The sequence below is a fragment of the Schistocerca piceifrons genome, chromosome X (assembly GCF_021461385.2).
Source record: "Schistocerca piceifrons isolate TAMUIC-IGC-003096 chromosome X, iqSchPice1.1, whole genome shotgun sequence".
Taxonomy (NCBI): domain Eukaryota; kingdom Metazoa; phylum Arthropoda; class Insecta; order Orthoptera; family Acrididae; genus Schistocerca; species Schistocerca piceifrons.
In genome coordinates, this window is record NC_060149.1 from 784,293,363 (window position 1) to 784,316,170 (window position 22,808).

At 45.6% G+C, this 22,808-nt stretch overlaps 1 protein-coding gene and 1 pseudogene across 1 annotated transcript in view; both read left to right on the forward strand.

The window, feature by feature from the left end:
• LOC124721887 (organic cation transporter protein-like) overlaps nucleotides 1–22,808 on the forward strand; it is a 483,907-nt gene that overhangs the window by 154,221 nt on the left and 306,878 nt on the right. The gene's annotated exons all lie outside the window — the stretch shown is intronic.
• On the forward strand, nucleotides 293–410 carry LOC124724002 (annotated as a pseudogene).

A 22,808-nucleotide genomic window follows, 5' to 3' on the forward strand; every position in this document is an offset into this window, starting at 1 on the left:
GCTGTACTGTAATAGTGCCGAAAATTATAATAATGGGGTCCTGCTGTGAAATGAAACTCCTTGTTGCTGGGCCATATGGCGGGCGACAGTTGGGATGGTCTCCCAAAGCTGTCCAGGGCGTCTTCAGAGATGCCTTCCTGGTCATCGGAGCTTACTTGGAAGTGGGACTCATAACTGAAGATAATTCTACTTCATTCAACGAGAATCCAGGCCCTGATGACCAACGAAGATATTTCTGGAGACACTCCAGATAGTGGTGGGATGAATAAATTATTATCAGGCTGTTCTTTACTGTAATGGCCTTGCCGCAGTGGATACACCGGTTCCCGTTAGATCACCGAAGTTAAGCGCTGTCGGGTGTGGCCGGCACTTGGATGGGTGACCATCCGGGCCGCCATGCGCTGTTGCCATTTTTCGGGGTGCACTCAGCCTCGTGATGCACATTGAGGAGCTAGTCGACAGTATACTAGCGGATCCGGTCAAAGAATACCATCTAACCACTGGAAGAGCGGTGTGCTGACCACACGCCCCTCCTATCCGCATCCTAAGCTGAGGATGACACGGCGGTCGGATGGTCCCAATCGGCCACTTCTGGCCAAAAGGTGGAGTGCTTTTTTTTGTTCTGTATTGTACTTCTTTTTATTGGATGGTTCACTGTTTCTATTTTGCTTTTTATTTCACATATCAGTAAACATTCTTCCTGTTTCCATGCTTGATCTGTGTTCAGTTCCTGGCAGTCTATCCACTGGGCCATCTTACCACTCAATCTGATGGAGGTGCGATAGGGAGTTTCCCTTGTAAGTAGTTTGTGCACGTAATATGTAAGTGTGGGACCAGACGAAAACACACTCGTCGGTACAATGGTGGGTTCTTTGGTAAGCGCCAGGAAGGGACCGAGTACACACTGTAACACACAAAAAAATTAGTTCACTTTGTTACAAAACAGATAAGAAGAATTACTCAATTTTGTACAGCACATTTCTACAGTAATTTCATGACGTTTTACAACTGTCTCTCAACATTAACCTAGTACATGATACAACAAAACACAAGTCTCTCACTGAGAGAACATTGGACAATAACTTTCACGTAGTGTTCTGTCTAATACATTGATCACACAGCTGGCCTACTAGAAAACGATATCACCTGACTCGATGATCGCGGATTAGGCTGAGTGTGCTCAGCCATTAGTAGAAGATGCGTTGTAGCCGCGTAGCGAAACTTTTGTGGGCGTGGCTACGCCTTTGTCGCTCATTGGTCGATGCGGCTAGAAGCAACTATCTTTTCTTGTTTTTTGTATGTTCATCCTTTTGACAGAAGGAATCTTTTCTCGTGGTTGAGTTGCAAGGTATTAACCTTGCCTTGGTACCTCGCTCTCCGGACGACACCGCAGTAAGATCGTGTGGGACTTGATGGAGGTCATGGATTATATTGTGAAGTATCTACATTAGCATATACACTAACACAAAAGTAACTTGCACCACGAAGGAATAACCAAATGAGACGGAAATCAGTAGATGTGTTGTACGTGTACAGGCAAACAAACGATTACAATTTCACAAAAACTGGATGATTTATTCTTTAGTTAGAAAACTGCTACGGAAGCAAAGGGAACTTCACAACAAACAAAAAAAGCCTTGTAGACAAACAAAAATTACACGAAGTGAAATGTAGTGTGGGGAGGGCTATGCGAGAGGCGTTCAATGAATTCGAAAGTAAAGCTCTATGTACTGACTTGGCAGAAAATCCTAAGAAATTTTGGTCTTACGTCAAAGCGGTAGGTGGATCAAAACAAAATGTCCAGGCACTCTGTGACCAAAATGGTACTGAAACAGAGGATGGCAGACTAAAGGCCGAAATACTAAATGTCTTTTTCCAAAGCTGTTTCAGAGAAGAAGACTGCACTATAGTTCCTTCTCCAGATTGTCGCACAGATGACAAAATTGTAGATATCGAAATAGATGACAGAGGGATAGGAAAACAATTAAAATAGCTCAAAAAAGGAAAGGCCGCTGGTCCTGATAGGATACCGGTTCGATTTTACACAGAGTACGCGAAGGAACTTGCCCCCCTTCTTGCAGCGGTGTACCGTAGGTCTCTAGAAGAGCGTAGCATTCCAAAAGATTGGCAAAGGGCACAGGTCATCCCCGTTTTCAAGAAGGGACGTCGAACAGATGTGCTGAACTATAGACCTATATCTCTAACGTCGATCAGTTGTTCAATTTTGGAACACGTATTATGTTCGAGTATAATGACTTTTCTGTAGACTAGAAATCTACTCTGTAGAAATCAGCATAGATTTTGAAAAAGACGATCGTCTGAAACCCAGCTCGCGCTATTAGTCCACGAAACTCAGAGGGCCATAGACACGGGTTCCCAGGTAGATGTCGTGTTTCTTGACTCCCGCAAGGCGTTTGATACAGTTCCCCACAGTCGTTTAATGAACAAAGTAAGAGCATATGGACTATCAGACCATTTGTGTGATTGGATTACAGAATTCCTAGAAAGCAGATCGCAGCATGTCATTCTCAATGGAGAGAAGTCTTCCGAAGTAAGAGTGATTTAAGGTGTGCCGCAGGAGAGTGTCGTAGGACCGTGGCTACTCACAATATATATAAATGACCTTGTGGATAACATCGGAAGTTCACTGAGGCTTTTTGCAGATGCTGCTGTAGGATATGGAGAGGTTGTAACAATGGAAAATTGTACTGAAATGCAGGAGCATCTGCAACGAATTGACGCATGGTGCAGGGAATGGCAATTGAATCTCAATGTAGACAAGTGTAATGTGCTGCGAATACATAGAAAGAAAGAGCCTTTATCATTTACCTACAATACAGCAGGTCGGCAACTGGAAGCAGTTAACTCATAAATTATCTGGGAGTAGGCATTAGGAGTGATTTAAAATGGAATGACCATAGCCAGTCGGAGTGGCCGTGCGGTTCTAGGCGCTACAGTCTGGAACCGCGAGACCGCTACGGTCGCAGGTTCGAATCCTGCCTCGGGCATGGATGTGTGTGATGTCCTTAGGTTAGTTAGGTTTAAGTAGTTCTAAGTTCTAGGGGACTGATGACCACAGATGTTAAGTCCCATAGTGCTCAGAGCCATTTGAACCATTTGAATGACCATATAAAACTAATCGTCAGTAAAGCAGATGCCACACTGAGATTCATTGGAAGAATCCTAAGGAAATGCAGTCCGTAAACAAAGCAAGTAGGTTACAGTACACTTGTTCGCCCACTGCTTGAATACTGCTCACCAGTGTGGGATCTGTACCAGATAGAGTTAACAGAAGAGATAGAGAAGATCCAAAGGAGAGCGGCGCGCTTCATTACAGGATCATTTAGTAATCGCAAAAGAGTTACGGAGATGATAGATAAACTCCAGTGGAAGAGTCTGCAAGAGAGACGCTCAGTATCTCGGTACGGGCTTTTGTTGAAGTTTCGAGAACATACCTTCACCGAGGAGTGAAGTAGTATATTGCTCCCTCCTACGTATATGTCGCGAAGAGACCATGAGGATAAAATCAGAGGGATTAGAGCCCACACAGAGGCATACCGGCAATCTTTCTTTTCATGAACAATACGAGACTGGAATTGAAAGGAGAACCGATAGAGGTACTCAAAGTACCCTCCGCCACGCACCGTCTGGTGGCTTGCGGAGTGTGGATGTGGATGTGGAAAAAAATGATGAATCCCACTTCGAACTGAGCCCCGATGAACAGTGAAGACGAGTCCGGAGACGCCCCGGATGGTGGTGGGGTACCAACGTGACTGTCGTGTGACCCAACACCCAGGAGTCATGGTCTGGGGTGCCGTTGTATTTCATAGCGGTACTCCATTGGTTGTCATGCGAGGCACTCTTACAACACAGGGGTACGTCGACGATACTCTACGTCCCGTTTTGTTGCCCTTCATGGCAAACCATCCCATGCTTACATATGTGCAAGATAATGCCAGCCCGCACACGGCGAGAATTTCAACTGCTCGTCTTCGTGCTTGCCAAACCCTACCTTGGCCAGCAAGGTCGCCTGATCTCTCCGGAACGTAGAACGTTTGGAACATTATGGGCAGGACCCTCCGACCAGTTGGGGATTTTGACGATCTAACGCACCAATTGGACATAATTTTGCATGATATCCCTCAGGACATCTAACAACTCTATCAGTCAATGTCAAGCCAAACAACTGTTTGCATCATGGCCAGAGGCGGACAAATGCATTATTCACTTGCTAAATTAGTGACTCTTTTTCTCTCGATTTAATCTTCCAATTTTTTCTGAAATTGTATCATTTTTCTGTACATTTGTAAGGGTGGGGGTTCGTTTCTGCTTATTCTTGAATTGAGAACAATCGTGTGAGGTGAAATTACAAGTTTAATGTCGCAATATTTCTCACCACATTACAGCTTTCAACACAGTTTTCAACTCGCCAACATAAAAACAGCGCAATGGATAACGCATCTTGCCAACATCAAAAAGTAAAATAAGTGCATACACACCAATGTTAAATATTAACTCTCTGAAAGAACATTAATCTTAACCACAATATTATGAAAGTTTAATTGGAACATTCTTTACATTAATCCTAAGCACAATAATATGAAGGTTTAATTGGAAGTTTCTTTACAAAATTGCTCCTACACATACGTTATGATGTTGGTCAGTACTACGAAAATAGTCCGATTCCGGTTCAAAGTTCGGTACTATTTAGGATGACGATCAAGTCTAAGGTGGAGGGTTAGTCAAGTGACAAAGTTGAGCACAAGATTACCCAAGGCCGCTCGAGTTTACAGTGGATGCAAGCTGGTGAACCAACAAAGTTTACGCCTCTGCACGCGGTATTTACCTTAAGCTGCGACGTGCTGCTGTCTGCAAGGCCGCTCTCTCCCACTGAAATTCCTACAAAACTAATCTGGCCTGCCGGCCGGTGTGGCCGTGCGGTTCTAAGAGGCCGGCACGGTAGCTCAGCGTGTTCGGTCAGAGGGTAACGTGCCCTCTGTAATAAAAAATCTGAGTTATCAGATCAACAACGAACTTCAATGGATGTCTTACGACGTCCGCCCCGAGCAGATGCAACGAACTAAAGCGAAAAAAATTAAAATTTAAAAAAAAAGCGCGTCAGTTTGGAACCGCGTGACCGATACGGTTGCAGGTTCGAATCCTGCCTCGGGCATGGATTTGTGTGATGTCCTTAGGTTAGTTAGATTTAAGTAGTTGTAAGTTCTAGGGGACTGATGACCTCAGTAGTTAAGTCCCATAGTGCTCAGAGCCATTTGAACCATTTTTAATCTGGCCTCTGCTGAACTTTCCAGCAGAAACTTTCCTTATGTTTCTCGTTATGCGAGAAAACATCTACTCAGCCCTAGTCTTATTATGTGGCGATATACACGCGCATGGTTGGAGCAGCGCGCATATTGTAGTGCCCTCTCATTTCTCACAAGAACAAGTAACTAATTTTGCTGGTTCGTTTCTCCACAGTTGGAGCTAAACGTTGCTACAGCTAATTTTAGCTGGAGTGCAGCAGCTGTGAACGCAGAGTCCACTCCAATTTTTTCTCTACATTGTACGGAGCGTTAAGCGCCCGCTCCGTTCTGCACTTGATGCCAATTCAGAGAAGAGTCCTCTCCACAAATTTTCTCTCTTGTCCTACTCGTGGCAGAACTGCCTCCCTAAGCTTTGGTTCCTTTTTCACGTCACGGCTTTTTTCGACCAATAGGAGCATTCCTCTTATTTTGTAGAAACATCCTCTACCAATCGCAATGTCCCTTCTATCAAACTGCGTCGAAAATTCAGTAGTTTTCTCCTTCCTAGTGAGTTTCCGCCAGTCGGACGTATTGTGCCCGTTCTAGATGCCTAAAGTACATTGACTTTTCTGTGTGTCGCACTCGCTGGACGAAAATGAGTCACTTGCTTTTGTTCATATCCCATTGGACTTTTGAAACTCAATTTTCTAAAGCTTCTTCTCTGCCGTTGTACCGATGCCCTCGCCACAGGTGGCCCTCCAGCTTGAATCACCTGGCTCGGGGTCGCTGTCCTCTTTCCTGCCACCCCTTTAAGTGGTTGCCGGCGTAACTCCCGCAACACAGTTTCGCTACGCCATTGTGGAGCTGGCTTTTCAAAACTAAAAGCGACTCGACTCGCGTTCCCTGTTCTAATTCTGCTCAAAGACATGGATTGTATAGGAATAGTGTGTTAATTGCTGTCGATTGACTGTCATCCCTTTTTGCATTACATATTGATAGGCAAATGTTCTCATAATTGTCGATTTACGTTAGGTGTCATCTTCACCTTCTCATTGCGATTTGTAAAGGTCTCATGTGAGATGCGAATCTGACCATTTATTCTGTCACCTTACACATGCCATCTACTGATTTGCGTCCCATTCGGATAATTCTGTCGTGGTGCTTTTTTTGTGGTGGGGTGTGCATAAGAAGGTGAAGTGATTAATGTATCAGGTAAGCTACATGTATACTGCTGGCCATTATAAGTGTAACACAACGAAAGTGTAATCATATTTTAGTGCACCCACACAAAATACGTAGGAGTAATGCCATTTATGATCTGTGTATAAGAAATGGTTATGCAGCGGAGTTCTCATTCAGATATAGCAGCTGCTGTTTGTGAGAAGATCGTGTTGTGACGTATGTCAGAAGGAGAAATGTCTGAAGACTCATATCGGACTTGGACAGTCCAACATCGCGACTACACAACCGCGACGCCATGATTCTTGCTCTTGGACCATCGAGTGTTTCTATTTTGCTTCTTTTTTCCAGGTTCAACACATCTTCTTCTTGTTTTCATGCTTGATCTGCATTCTGTTTCTGACAGACTACCCAATGGGCCATTTTACCACTAAGTCTGACAGGGGAGTTTCCCTTGTGAGTAAGGTGGGTAGGCAACCTGCAGTATAGGACAAGGAGCAACTGTAACGTAGGGGCTATCACCAAGTGCACAATAGCAGAAAATTCAAATATTTGTGGAACAGGGTCTTCTGGTCTCTGTATGTAAACAAACTGGCCACTTGACTGAGCGTCCTTATGTAAATAAAGCAGCGTAATTTATGACCTTCATGTAAACAAATTGCTCGCCTCTGATCTAATGGTTCAAATGGCTCTGAGCACCATGGGACTCAACTGCTGTGGTCATAAGTCCCCTAGAACTTAGAACTACTTAAACCTAACTAACCTAAGGACATCACACACATCCATGCCCGAGGCAGGATTCGAACCTGCGACCGTAGCGGTCGTGCGGTTCCAGACTGTAGCGCCTTTAACCGCTCGGCCACTCCGGCCGGCTCTGATCTAATATTAGATTTAATAGAACGATGACAGTAGTGGAGGCAGCCAGAAACATATGCGCCATATATGGTGACAATGCCACTAGACAGAGCACGCAAGAAAATGATTTCTCGTTACTTTTGAATACATTATGGCAGTGACAGTGATCAATGGGTTACAAATATTTACTATCAAAAACAGTCTTCATCACAATTCATTTATTACGGTGACCAGTTTCGACCACTACTGTGGTCATCTTCAGACCTACCAGTCGTATACAAAGCTTTAATTAGAAGGCTTAATACATTAAAGAAAATACATAAAGTTATACAGCTATAAAACGATGAATTACCAACGAGTAAGAACCTCGTTCTGCTGGAGAATCACTACTGGAGAAACCAGTGCACGTCTTACTATATATAATGGAGGCTCCGCCCACTTCTGATGGAATGATGTCATTACTAATCAATGGGTTATAGGTCGAATAACAATGTGAACTTTCTTAGTCAAAAGAACATTGTCAAGAAATAAAAATAAACACACACTAAACTTAGCTTATTTAACAGCTATTGTCAATTAAGAAAAAAAAGTTCGAACTTCATAGACAATATTTCATAAATATGCACAATTACTGTGCCCTCTCGTATTTCTTTTTCCTTCTCTTAGTATTGATCTGGAAGAATTATTATGTAATCTATGTAAGTGAAAGTCTCTTATTACAACAGTAAATCGTATCTGTGCAGCATGTTCCATACATGTCAGCTAAAGATTATTGTAGCCTACTCATTGAAAATCGTTTCAATAAAGATATGATGCTGCTCAATAGTACATCGTCTGACGTGACAGTCTTTGCCATTCCACTTTCGCCACAACTTCGTTACAAAGAAGCCTGCTGCCACATCTTTGCACAGGCGTTTATCCTCATCATGGAAACCACTAGTTTGCCTATCGACTTTACAACAACTTCAGTGGAAAGAAGCCTGCTACCTCATCTTTGGAACGGCGTCCAACTTCACCATGGGAACCAGTGGTGCCAAATGGTTCACTAACAGCCCTTGAGAGGGCAACGCATGTACTGTCAAAACGAAGTTCGTTTATCCTACATGTTTAAATATTTTTAACGCTGCTTAATTGACAATAGCTGTTAAATAAGCTAAGTTTAGTGCGTGTTTATTTTTATTTCTTGAGAATGTTCTTTTAACTACGAAATTTTACGTTGTTATTCGACCTATAACCCATTGGTTAGTAATGACATCATTCCGTCAGAAGTGGGCGGAGCCTCCATTATATATAGTAAGACGTGCACCGGTTTTTCCAGTAGTGATTCTCCAGCAGAAGGAGGTTCTTTCTGGTAACTCATCGTTTTATACACTCCTGGAAATGGAAAAAAGAACACATTGACACCGGTGTGTCAGACCCACCATACTTGCTCCGGACATTGCGAGAGGGCTGTACAAGCAATGATCACACGCACGGCACAGCGGACACACCAGGAACCGCGGTGTTGGCCGTCGAATGGCGCTAGCTGCGCAGCATTTTTGCGCCGCCGCCGTCAGTGTCAGCCAGTTTGCCGTGGCATACGGAGCTCCATCGCAGTCTTTAACACTGTTAGCATGCCGCGACAGCGTGGACGTGAACCGTATGTGCAGTTGACGGACTTTGAGCGAGGGCGTATAGTGGGCATGCGGGAGGCCGGGTGGACGTACCGCCGAATTGCTCAACACGTGGGGCGTGAGGTCTCCACAGTACATCGATGTTGTCGCCAGTGGTCGGCGGAAGGTGCACGTGCCTGTCGACCTGGGACCGAACCGCAGCGACGCACGGATGCACGCCAAGACCGTAGGATCCTACGCAGTGCCGTAGGGGACCGCACCGCCCCTTCCCAGCAAATTAGGGACACTGTTGCTCCTGGGGTATTTGCGAGGACCATTCGCAACCGTCTCCATGAGGCTGGGCTACGGTCCCGCACACCGTTAGGCCGTCTTCCGCTCACACCCCAACATCGTGCAGCCCGCCTCCAGTGGTGTCGTGACAGGCGTGAATGGAGGGACGAATGGAGACGTGTCGTCTTCAGCGATGAGAGTCGCTTCTGCCTTGGTGCCAATGATGGTCGTATGCGTGTTTGGCGCCGTGCAGGTGAGCGCCACAATCAGGACTGCATACGACCGAGGCACACAGGGCCAACACCCGGCATCATGGTGTGGGGAGCGATCTCCTACACTGGCCGTACACCACTGGTGATCGTCGAGGGGACACTGAATAGTGCACGGTACATCCAAACCGTCATCGAACCCATCGTTCTACCATTCCTAGACCGGCAAGGGAACTTGCTGTTCCAACAGGACAATGCACGTCCGCATGTATCCCGTGCCACCCAACGTGCTCTAGAAGGTGTAAGTCAACTACCCTGGCCAGCAAGATCTCCGGATCAGTCCCCCATTGAGCATGTTTGGGACTGGATGAAGCGTCGTCTCACGCGGTCTGCACGTCCAGCACGAAAGCTGGTCCAACTGAGGCGCCAGGTGGAAATGGCATGGCAAGCCGTTCCACAGGACTACATCCAGCATCTCTACGATCGTCTCCATGGGAGGATAGCAGCCTGCATTGCTGCGAAAGGTGGATATACACTGTACTAGTGCCGACATTGTGCATGCTCTGTTGCCTGTGTCTATGTGCCTGTGGTTCTGTCAGTGTGATCATGTGATGCATCTGACCCCAGGAATGTGTCAATAAAATTTCCCCTTCCTGGGACAATGACTTCACGGTGTTCTTATTTCAATTTCCAGGAGTGTAGCTTTATAACTTTATGTATTTTCTTTAATGTATGTAGCCCTCTAATTAAAGTTTTGTATACGACTTGTAGGTCTGAAAATGACCACAGTAGTGGTCGAAACCAGTCACCGTAATAAATAAATTGTGATCAAGACTGTTTTTGATACTAAATAAAGGATTGTTTTAACATCAGTGACTCTCCACGTTCAGGAAGACCTTCGTTTATACGCATCAGTCCCTAATGATCCACATCAATGTACTCGAGATCTGGCAAATGTGATGAACTGAGATCATTTCACCAGCGTATGAATTTGCTTGCAATGGGGAAGGTTCAAAAATCGGGTGTATTGGTACCGCGTGCCTAAGGCAAAATCGCAAAATGCAGCGACTGTCGATATGAGCATTTCTGCTTTGCTCGCCATCATTTGGCTCGTGAACACCGATCGTTCCTATCTTGCATCGTTACTGGGGAGGAGAAATGGTGTCTTTATGCTAAACTAAGGAAAAGAAAGCAATGGCTGAACACAAACAATGCAGCAATTTTCCATACAAAGACCTACGTGCATTCACAACAGGTAATGTTATGTATCTGGTGGAACAACGACAGTGTGGTGTATTATGAATTACTTGCGCAAGTTATAACCATCACCGCTGACATTTAATGTCAACAACTGAGACATGATGCAGGCACACTCAAAGGACAACGACCAGGAAGATTGAGTACAGTGATGCTACCCCACGATAATGCCCGTCCGGCATTCTGCTAGGCTGGCAAATTGTAGAATTTAGGTTCGGAAAATTTAAATGCAAACATCATGGTGGCAATATTAGTGAAGTTCGTGTTACGCATGCAGGATTTGGAATGAGGACTGTATCTTTGAGCTACCTTTTGAAGTCACAGCAGATAAATTCAGTGATAGCTCCTTATGGAAAAATAATAAGTAATTTTGCTGCAAAGTAGACTCCCACTCACAAGTTCCCCGTCTTGAATGGAACTAGGCACTTGCGAGTAATTTTGCGCAAGCACATATCCTCATACGTGGATGTCTGCGGTTATCATGCTATTGTACACTACGGGCCATTAAAATTGCTACACCAAGAAGAAATGAAGATGATAAAGGGGTATTCATTGGACAAATATATTATACTAGAACTGACATGTGATCACATTTTCACGCAATTTGGGTGCATCGATCCCGAGAAATCAGTACCCAGAACAACCACCACTGGCCGTAATAACGGCCTTGATACGCCTGGGCATTCCGTCAAACAGAGCTTGGATGGCATGTACAGGTACAACTGCCCATGCAGCTTCAAAATGATACCACAGTTCATCAAGAGTAGTGACTGGCATATTGCGATGAGCCAGTTGCTCGGCCACCATTGACCAGACGTTTTCAGTTGGTGAGAGATCTGGAAGATGTGATGGCTAGGACAGCAGTCGAACATTTTCTGTATCCAGAAAGGCTCGTACGGGACCTGCAACATGCGGTCGTGCATTATCCTGCTGAAATGTAGGGTTTCGCAGGGATCGAATGAAGGGTAGAGCCACGGTTCGTAACACATCTGAAATGTGACGTCCACTGTTCAAAGTGTCGTCAATGCAAACAAGAGTTGACCGAGACGTGTAACCAATGGCACCCCATATCATCACGCCGGGTGATACGCCAGTATGGCGATGACGAATACACGCTTCCAATGTGCGTTCACCGCGATGTCGCCACGGATACGACCGTCATTATGCTGTAAACAGAACCTGGATTCATCCGAAAGAGTGACGTTTTGCCATTCGTGCACCCAGGTTCGTCGTTGAGTACACCATCGCAGGCGCTCCTGTCTGTGATCCAGCGTCAAGGGTAACCGCAGCCACGGTCTCCGAGCTGATAGTCCATGCTGCTGCAAACGTCGTCGAACTGTTCGTGCAGACGGTTGTTGTCTTGCAAACGTCCCCATCTGTTGAATCAGGGATCGAGACGTCGCTGCACGATCCGTTACAGCCATACGGATAAGATGCTTGTCATCTCGACTGGTAGTGATACGAGGCCGTTGGGATCCAGCACGGCGTTCCGTATTACCCTCCAGAACCCACCGATTCCATATTCTGTTAACAGTCATTGGATCTCGACCAACGCGAGCAGCAATGTCGCGATACGATAAACGGCAATCGCGATAGGCTACAATCCGACCTTTATCAAGGTCGGAAACATGATGGTACGCATTTTCCTCCTTACACGAGGCGTCAAAACAACGTTTCACCAGGCAACGCCGGTGAATTGCTGTTTGTGTATGAGAAATCGGTTGGAAACTTTCCTCATGTCAGCACGTTGTAGGTGTCGCCATTGGGGCCAACCTTGTGTGAATTCTCTGAAAAGCTAATCATTTGCATATCACAGCATCTTCTACCTGTCGGTTAAATTTCGCGTCTGTAGCACGTCATCTTCGTGGTGTAGCAATTTTAATGGCCAGTAGTGTAATATTTGATGAGCAGGCAAGAACCCGTGCGTCGTGAAGCGGTACGGGCCACATCCGCTCGTGATGTATCCAACGCCGACAGGGTCAGCTACCGACTGGCGAAGCTGAGAGATCCCCTACCACGTCACGCTAGCTTTAACTGATGCAGCGGCAGCCATCGGACAATCATACGCCTGACGCTCCTGAAGTCACCCAGCGCGACACTTCTCGCGACAGTGAATTGATAATGGACGATAGCGACTCGACCGTGACAGCACAACCGAAGCGCCAAGAACAAGAACCCAACCAGATGGAACAAACCCTAGCACCAATTATATTTCTGCAGACGGAGCTGACTCCAGAAAATAACAAGGAAATCGAGTCTCTACTTGCCAGCGAAGAGGACTGTGCGCAAGAAACAAATGTGGCAAAGGAAAATGCTGAAACCTCCCCAAGAGGCTGTCTTTCGAGCAAGCATAAATGGAGGACACTGGCTCGCAAGGGCGCTGAACAACTGGCACAGCCTTTGCGAGAAAAGGAAAGCAGATCAGCAACAAACTACATAAGGAACCTCTTAGAAATCCGGTATTGAGTAAACATGCTTCTGACTCAATGCAAGCCAAGTCAAGTACTCCGTATCCCATATCATCCCACCACTTGTCACACGAAAGACTGCAGCTGAGAGTCAATTGCGACATGTAGAAGGTACTGCCTGAGACTAGACATACAGAAAACGATAGATCGAAAGTTGGCCAATACAAAAATAGGGCTAGCGAGTTGGGCGAAATGAACCAAGATGAAGAAATGACTGATATTGCAGGAACGCGGTAGATCCCTGCCCAACAAGAAGACCAATCGAACAATATCGATACGACTTCACTGGAACAGACGTGTGAAAATGGATGTGTTTCCGACAGTACTTCTTATGATGAATATTGACATCGATAATGAATAAGATAATATTAACGCAGCACAGGCCTACCAAATAGCCTCTTTGGATTTACAACATCTGCAAGACTTCTTATATGCAGCTGGCGTTGACATACTACTGTTACAGAAAGTAACAGATATTATATTGGAGAAGATGCCTGGGGACAACGCTATAACCATCCCTGTTAACGTCACAGGTCTGGGAATCGCAATTCTGACGAAAGACGGCATCCATGTCACAAAAAATACAAAAATTTACAAATATTAGAGACACTACTGCGACTGTTAATAGTTCCCGCGTCATAAACGTTTACGAAGTGCCTGGAAACAATAACAGGGGCGAATTTTTTAAAAATGAAATTTTTCCTCTATTCGGTAACCATCAAGGTTACATAATCCTAACCGGCGACTTTAATTCTGTACTCAGCCCAAAAGACCAGACACCGAATTTCAACATGTCTATGGAACAGGAACGATTATTCCACCAATTGCAGTTAACTGACACGTGGGAACATAACCACGGCACGGAACCAGGTTTTACATATTTTACCAGCCTGTTAGTAAGCAGACTGGACTGTATCTACGTATAGTCCAACTTAAAGAACCGTCTACTTCAGTCTGAGGCCTGGCCACTAACTTTTCAGCATTCATCATCACAATAAATTCAGAAAAACAAGAGACTTACCTAGCGAGGGGCATATACAAAACTCAGCATCACACATCTACAAGATGAGGAATGTCACGTGACATTTACTAATATATGGGAAGAATGCGAAAGAGATTTCTGCTGTATAATTCTGCCATAGTTTGGTGGCTGCACTGTACGAAGCCTAAAATAAGAAGAATGCTAATCGACTACTCACGACAGAAGAGCTTCTGCCGTAGAGACCCGTACACGCTGGACATACTAGTAATGGAGAACTACACACGGATTCAGAAAATCAAAACAATGGCCAGTACTCAAGCGGCGACAGTCAGAGGGTATTTAAATCAGAAAGATGATACAAAACTTCGTAGAAGAATGTCGTTTGTTGTTAGCAATATTAGCTTATTCCCAAGAGTTAGCAGTTTTCACTCAGTTAATACTAGACAGAAATCAAATCTGCATGTGGAATGCACTTCCTTGACTCTTGCGCAGGAAGGAGTGCAGTATTTTGCTGCATCCATTTTCAATAAGCTACCACAAGAACTCAAAAATCTTAGCAGTAGCCCAAACACTTTTAAGTCCAAACTGAAGCGTTTCCTCATGGTTCACTCCTTCTATTCTGTCGAGGAGCTCCTGAAAGAGCTGAAAAATTAAGCAAATTACAGTGTTACATTGTTGATTTTCTTTATTTAAACTTACGAATTGTCACCTGAATATGTTTCTTATATTTCATTTTATCTGTTTCCACTATCGTGTTATAATTTCATGTATTGACTCGTTCCATGACCATGGAGACTTCTCCTTAATGTGGTCCCACGGAACAATAAATAAATAAATAAAAGCAATGTACCATTTGATGAATGAGCATAGGAGATGATGATGATGATGATGATGATGATGTCCCATACTCCAAGGAGCGTAAGGGACAATGCGAGACACCCGCACCGCCGTATAACGCAAGGTCCTAGCGGAGGCCCGCATCTCCTGGTCGTGCGGTAGCGTTCTCGCTTCCCACGCCCGGGTTCCCGGGTTCGATTCCCGGCGGGGTCAGGGATTTTCTCTGCCTCGTGATGGCTGGGTGTTGTGTGCTGTCCTTAGATTAGTTAGGTTTAAGTAGTTCTAAGTTCTAGGGGACTGATGACCATAGATGTTAAGTCCCATAGTGCTCAGAGCCAGCCTAGCGGAGGTGGTTTGCCATTGCCTTCCTCCGACCGTAATGGGAATGAATGATGATGATGATGATGATGATGATGACGATATAACACAACCCATTCATCTCGAGGCGGGGAAAATCCGTGACCCCGCCGGCAATCAAACCCGGGACCCCGTGCGCGGGAAGCGAGAACGCTACCGCAAGACCACGAACTGCGGACGGGATAAGAGAGAAAACAGAAAAATATTGACAGAAGTGAACTAATCGAAGCAGCCTCATAAAAGAGAGTGAAATTAAAGACGAGGTTTACAAACATGTCTCAGATATAATGCCCAACAAACCTATGTGTCCACGCCCCCCCCCCCCCCCCCTCCTGGTATGGTTACAGTCCATTATTGTGGTAGGTTATTGCATTTCCGTGCCTATTTCCTCGCAATCATTGTAGATAACAGGAAGACACATTTTTCCTTCTTTGGCATTGAGGATACCAAGCTGCAATCGTCCTGGAATCCAAATAGCGATGGCCCCTTTCTCGTGATTTCAGATCCAGGGAGTCTGAGGGGATTTCTCTTTTATTCTTTTTCATTGTACCAAGAAACTGCGCCAATGTGTGGGTTGTCACTTTTCAGTGAGAACCTAAAATGCACTGACCAAGTCGCTTGACTATGTCGAGCGGTTTGTTCGATGTGAAGTAAGGACCTGGCCTCTGCTTGCCACAGTACATTTCAAAGCTGTTCACATAAAATGTTCTACCGTCGAATAAGTCATAAAATTTCAGGCCCTACTTTGCCGGCTTGGCTGACATGTATTGGATGGAACTACACCGACCTCGAAAGGGAAGCAGCGTTTCATCAATGGTCACAAATTCTAATAGGGAGTAATTGTTCTCACAGTTACTTGAGAAGTCCCTGTGTCCGCCACTAATGGCTGACAATTTATCGTACATTTCTTGTATTCCCCTGGACACCCTCTCATCAGACCTGATGCTTGTCAGTAGTAACATAAATCTGTTATAGGAAAACGCAGATCGGCAAGCCATCATCAAATGGTTCAAATGGCTCTGAGCATTATGGGACTTAACATCTGAGGTCATCAGTCCCCTAGACTTAGAACTACTTAAACCTAACTAACCTAAGGACATCACACACATCCATGCCCGAGGCAGGATTCGAACCTGCGACCGTAGCAGTCGCGCGGTTCCGTACTGAGTGCCTACAACCGCTCGACCACCGAGGCCGGCAAGCAATCATCCCTGTACCATTACGTTTACAAACTCTTCAGGCATTGGCGCGGGTACTTTCGTTGAGACCGATCAAGAATAGAACTCCACAAAGAGCTTTCATTTCCGAAGAAGAAGTAAACCTAGAATTCCTTTCCCACGTTTACTGAATTGCACGTCTTCGTTCTGTAATATATAGGTTTGTGTAATCAACAACTATCAGTCATGTTTGTAGAAATGAATCTCATAAACGCGTCCATTCCCAGGAAAAATTTCTGCCCGCCAGGGTCGGGCCTAGCAATACTTTCATAATGTTTCTTTCGGTTTTATTCGACAGAAATCCAAAATGTTTTCCCATCTTTTCCACATCAAAACGGTAATCATTGCCTTGAATATCATCTAATGGATTGCAATGTTCGTCCCCGGACTGTTCTTGGTCGCTACTGTGGCTATGCACATTCACACTACCTTCATCTGCTTCCCTTTGATCGATCCTCAGGCAGCCCACGAAATATCTGAGGTATAACTTCATCGTGTATATTGTCCCATTCCCTAGAAAAGTGAGGTCCGCAGTTCGTGGTCGTGCGGTAGCGTTCTCGCTTCCCGCGCCCGGGTTCCCGGGATCGATTCCCGGCGGGGTCAGGGATTTTCTCTGCCTCGTGATGACTGGATGTTGTGTGATGTTCATAGGTTAGTTAGGTTTAAGTAGTTCTAAGTTCTAGGGGACTGATGACCATGGATGTTAAGTCCCATAGCGCTCAGAGCCATTTGAACCATTTTGAACCTAGAAAAGTGAAAGGGAGCAAAGATGTAATTATATGCACCGCACTTATCGCAATATGCAGCGACGGTTAGCACAAATAATGGTAAAAGCAAGGGGAGATACTACAATGTACAGTACTGGCCATTAAAATTGCTACACCACGAAGATGACGTGCCACAGACGCAAAATTTAACCTACAGGAAGAAGATGCGGTGATATGCAAATGATTAACTTTTCAGAGCATTCACACAAGGTTGGCGCCGGTGGCGACATCTACAACGTGCTGACATGAGAAAATTTTCCAACCGATTTCTCATACACAAACAACAGTTGACCGGCGTTGCCTGGTGAAACGTTGTTGCGATGCCTCGTGTAAAGAGGAGAAATGCGTACCATCACGTTTCCGACTTTGAGAAACGTCGGATTGTAGCCTATCGCGATTGCGGTTTCTCGTATCGCGACATTGCTGCTCGCGTTGGTCGAGATCCAATGACTGTTAACAGAATATGGAATCGGTGGGTTTAGGAGGGTATTACTGAACGCCGTGCCGGATCCCAACGGCCTCGTATCACTAGCACTCGATATGACAAGCATCTTATCTGCATGGCTGTAACGGATCGTGCAGCCACGTCTCGATCCCTGAGTGAACAGATGGCGATGTTTTCAAGACAACAGCCTTCTGCACGAACAGTTCGACGACGTTTTCAGCAGCATGGACTATCAGCTCGGAGACCATGGCTGCGGTTACCCTTGACGCTGCATCACAGACAGGAAAGCCTGCGATGTTGTACTCAACGACGGACCTGGATGCACGAATGGCAAAACGTCATTTTTTCGGATGAATCCAGGTTCTGTTTACAGCATCACGATGGTCGCGTCCGTGTTAGGCGAGATCGCGGTGAACGCACATTGGAAGCGTGTATTTGTCATAGCCATACAGGCGTATCACCCGGCGTGATGATATGGGGTGCCATTGGTTACACGTCTCGGTCACCTCTTGTTCGCACTGACGGCACTTTGAACAGTGGACGTTACATTTCAGATGTGTTACGACCCGTGGCTTTACCCTTCATTCGATCCCTGCGAAACCCTACATTTCTGGAGGATAATGCACGACCGCATGTTGTAGGTCCTGTACGGGCCTTTCTGGATACAGAAAATGTTCGACTGCTGCCCTGGCCAGCACATTCTCCGGATATCTCACCAACTGAAAACGTCTGGTGAATGGTGGCTCGTCACAATACGCCAGTCACTACTCTTGATGAACTGTGATATCGTGTTGAAGCTGCATGGGCAGCTGTACCTGTACACGCCATCCAAGCTCTGTTTGACTCAATGCCCAGGCGTATCAAGGCCGTTATTACTGCCAGAGGTGGTTGTTCTGGGTACTGATTTCTCAGGATCTATGCACCCAAATTGCGTGAAAATGTAATCACATGTCAGTTCTAGTATAATATACACTCCTGGAAATTGAAATAAGAACACCGTGAATTCATTGTCCCAGGAAGGGGAAACTTTATTGGCACATTCCTGGGGTCAGATACATCACATGATCACACTGACAGAACCACAGGCACATAGACACAGGCAACAGAGCATGCACAATGTCGGCACTAGTACAGTGTACATCCACCTTTCGCAGCAATGCAGGCTGCTATTCTCCCATGGAGACGATCGTAGAGATGCTGGATGTAGTCCTGTGGAACGGCTTGCCATGCCATTTCCACCTGGCGCCTCAGTTGGACCAGCGTCCGTGCTGGACGTGCAGACCGCGTGAGACGACGCTTCATCCAGTCCCAAACATGCTCAATGGGGGACAGATCCAGAGATCTTGCTGGCCAGGGTAGTTGACTTACACCTTCTAGAGCACGTTGGGTGGCACGGGATACAAGCGGACGTGCATTGTCCTGTTGGAACAGCAAGTTCCCTTACCGGTCTAGGAATGGTAGAACGATGGGTTCAATGACGGTTTGGATGTACCGTGCACTATTCAGTGTCCCCTCGACGATCACCAGTGGTGTACGGCCAGTGTAGGAGATCGCTCCCCACACCATGATGCCGGGTGTTGGCCCTGTGTGCCTCGGTCGTATGCAGTCCTGATTGTGGCGCTCACCTGCACGGCGCCAAACACGCATACGACCATCATTGGCACCAAGGCAGAAGCGACTCTCATCGCAGAAGACGACACGTCTCCATTCGTCCCTCCATTCACGCCTGTCGCGACACCACTGGAGGCGGGCTGTACGATGTTGGGGCGTGAGCGGAAGACGGCCTAACGGTGTGCGGGACCGTAGCCCAGCTTGATGGAGACGGTTTCGAATGGTCCTCGCCGATACCCCAGGAGCAACAGTGTCCCTAATTTGCTGGGAAGTGGCGGTGCAGTCCCCTACGGCACTGCGTAGGATCCTACGGTCTTGGCGTGCATCCGTGCGTCGCTGCGGTCCGGTCCCATGTCGACGGGCACGTGCACCTTCCGCCGACCACTGGCGACAACATCGATGTACTGTGGAGACCTCACGCCCCACATGTTGAGCAATTCGGCGGTACGTCCACCCGGCCTCCCGCATGCCCACTATACGCCCTCGCTCAAAGTCCGTCAACTGCACATACGGTTCACGTCCACGCTGTCGCGGCATGCTACCAGTGTTAAAGACTGCGATGGAGCTCCGTATGCCACGGCAAACTGGCTGACACTGACGGCGGCGGTGCACAAATGCTGCGCAGCTGGCGCCATTCGACGGCCAACACCGCGGTTCCTGGTGTGTCCGCTGTGCCGTGCGTGTGATCATTGCTTGTACAGCCCTCTCGCAGTGTCCGGAGCAAGTATGGTGGGTCTGACACACCGGTGTCAATGTGTTCTTTTTTCCATTTCCAGGAGTGTATTTGTCCAATGAATACCCGTTTATCATCTGCATTTCTTCTTGGTGTAGCAATTTTAATGGCCAATAGTGTACGTACGCAAATGACTGACCGCGCGAGGTATGGAATGCCTCCTGTGTGATGTTTTCAGTTCAACAGATAGTTTATCACTGACTATACAAGGCAACAGCAGACAGATACGTGCAATACTCGGGGAAGGGAAAAGCTAGGAATTCCAATGAACGGAAAGTAACATGACTAAGGCAAAAGCATGAGACGCAATTCTCAGTCCCTGTTGGGAAAATCACATTCGAAAGGAGACGGTATAGCCCATAAACACTCGCTGTGTGGTTGTCACTCAAGGCACTAGAAGCTCAGGGGGAAGCGCTCTGCTCGTACAAGAGAAGTCCAAGTTCTGAGTTCACATAGAGGCAGCCTTTTTCATTATGCAGTCATTTGCGTTGGTAAATTAAGCGTGCTATTATATTTGGCATTTATAAATGCATACCTTGTATGTCCTGAAACCTTTGTTTAAGGAACTCCTTTATGTAGAAATAGGATGAGTCTGTGTAACACGTTCGTACTACGCCTCATAGCACCTCTGTTCCATTTCCTCCCTGGCAATGATGATCTGCTCAGAACAACTGTATGCAACAGATTTTCCATTGGTAGTGGAGACTGAAGTAAGAATACAACTTCATATAGCGAATATAAAGTATATTTTAGCTGATCGTCCAACAGTTCTTCAGTGATGATGTTGAGTGTACAACTCAAATGTTTACATGTAATATTTCCTTAAAAAGTGGCGTTAACGAGTTAGTATATAGTCACATTACTATATTGGACACAGAACATACGTATTTCTGAATGTCAAGTATACGGATAGCAAATATTTTACTCGCGCAAATGAGGGCACATTAAAAGATAAAATTGCTGGGAGATGGACTCGTTTCTGACCTCATTTGACGCATCACTGCGTTTATGCTTGCGCCACCAAATATAATCTGAACATATTATGTATTACGAACAGCATCGATAATTTTTAATGCGATTTTCTCGAGAATGGCCCAAAGTGGTATTTTACGCTTCTGCCTATTTTAAGTGTAGGTCATGATTGATCGAACGTTTGAAAAACTTACATGGATCTCCTGTAAGATGAAAAGCGTATAACTTAGCATTACAGATCTTCGAACTTCTGCAAGAACATACTGTTCATGCAGAAGTGACAGAAAGCACTCACCCTCTGATTGCTCACAGGGAATCTAGGCTGTGGGTTGCGTGTGCTAATTGGCAGCCACCTGTACTACATTAGCGTTAGTAGAGGAATAAGTGTCGACTTCTAAATCGAAGAGATCAGCGTGCGATGCATTTAACGATATAATTTTTTTCGTTTTTTTCCCCCTAATTTCACACAGTACGACTGCCGTAAGAAAGTAAAAAATTCCAATCTTAGGTGTGATATTTCACTTTTCACAAGTTACTCAACATCTTTGGTTCCCTGTTCACAATATCTAACTAATGCCTGCTTCTTGTAAAAGCTGTGCGAGTTTAATATACGACGATAGTCAAGAAGTGTCACTCCCGGAGGTTGTACAAGGGAGTGCCAATGCTCTGGCGAGTTGGTTTTTGCTTAGTATGCGAAAGGTCTCGTGTTCGACCTCTCCCGCTACAAAAATTTTCACTCACACCAAAAGACGTCCTTCTCCTCTGGCAATACCAAGAGAAGAACGTCAAGACCGCCGTTATTTGGAATTCTCGTCAAGCATTGTGTCCTATCTCTACAGACTGGACTGAAATTGAATTATATTAGACATGACAGAGGCGACCGTCCCCGCCAGAAATAGGAATTAAAAACTTCATTACGTGTTTGCATACAATGGATTCGAGGAATTCGATTGGTGCAACACAGTTTTCTGCTCACGTTTCTTTTCTTACTATCCAGATTGTTTCCAGGTAAAGGAACACTTCTGTGGATGAGCACAATAAATTCGTCTAGGGTTTCTGATACTCGTCTTACTAAAATTTTGTATGTTTTATATGCGTTTGTTCTTGTGACGAGAAGATAAAAGGAGAAGTATTTGTAAATACAAGGACAATGTGATAGAGGCAATACTCGAGCCGTTGTTTGCTGACCAGTGGTATGTCAGCTAGGGATTGGGTTGGGTTGTTTTGGGGGAAGAGACCAAACAGCGAGGTCATCGGTCTCATCGGATTAGGGAAGGATGGGGAAGGAAGTCGGCCGTGCCCTTTCAGAGGAACCATCCCGGCATTTGCCTGGAGCGATTTAGGGAAATCACGGAAAACCCAAATCAGGATGGCCGGACGCGTCAGCTAGGGAGACTTAGTACATAAGCTCATGTTTTAGCAAAGCTCGGTTCTCTGAGTTTTCATTTCAAATAATCGTATGTCTTAACAGTAGCCCCAAAAAGTTATCGTATGCTTTTCATTAATTATTTTAGTAAGATACCGATCTTCGATCAATTAGCTACAGCTGTGAGGGTTCATAATACATTATCAAAATTTTTTAGTTTTGGGTACGAAACAAAAAATGGGCTTAAGTTCGCCATTCTTATTCGTGAAATTACATTGTTCGTTCCTCTATTAAGTGTGCACTTCAGACTCGCTAGTAATAAAATTAATAACTGCTGCACCCTGCAAGTTGTTAGTTTATTTTTCTTTTGGTACCATTAGAGCTCTTGCTTCGAGATCGACCCACGACGCCGAGTAGCTTATTGTAT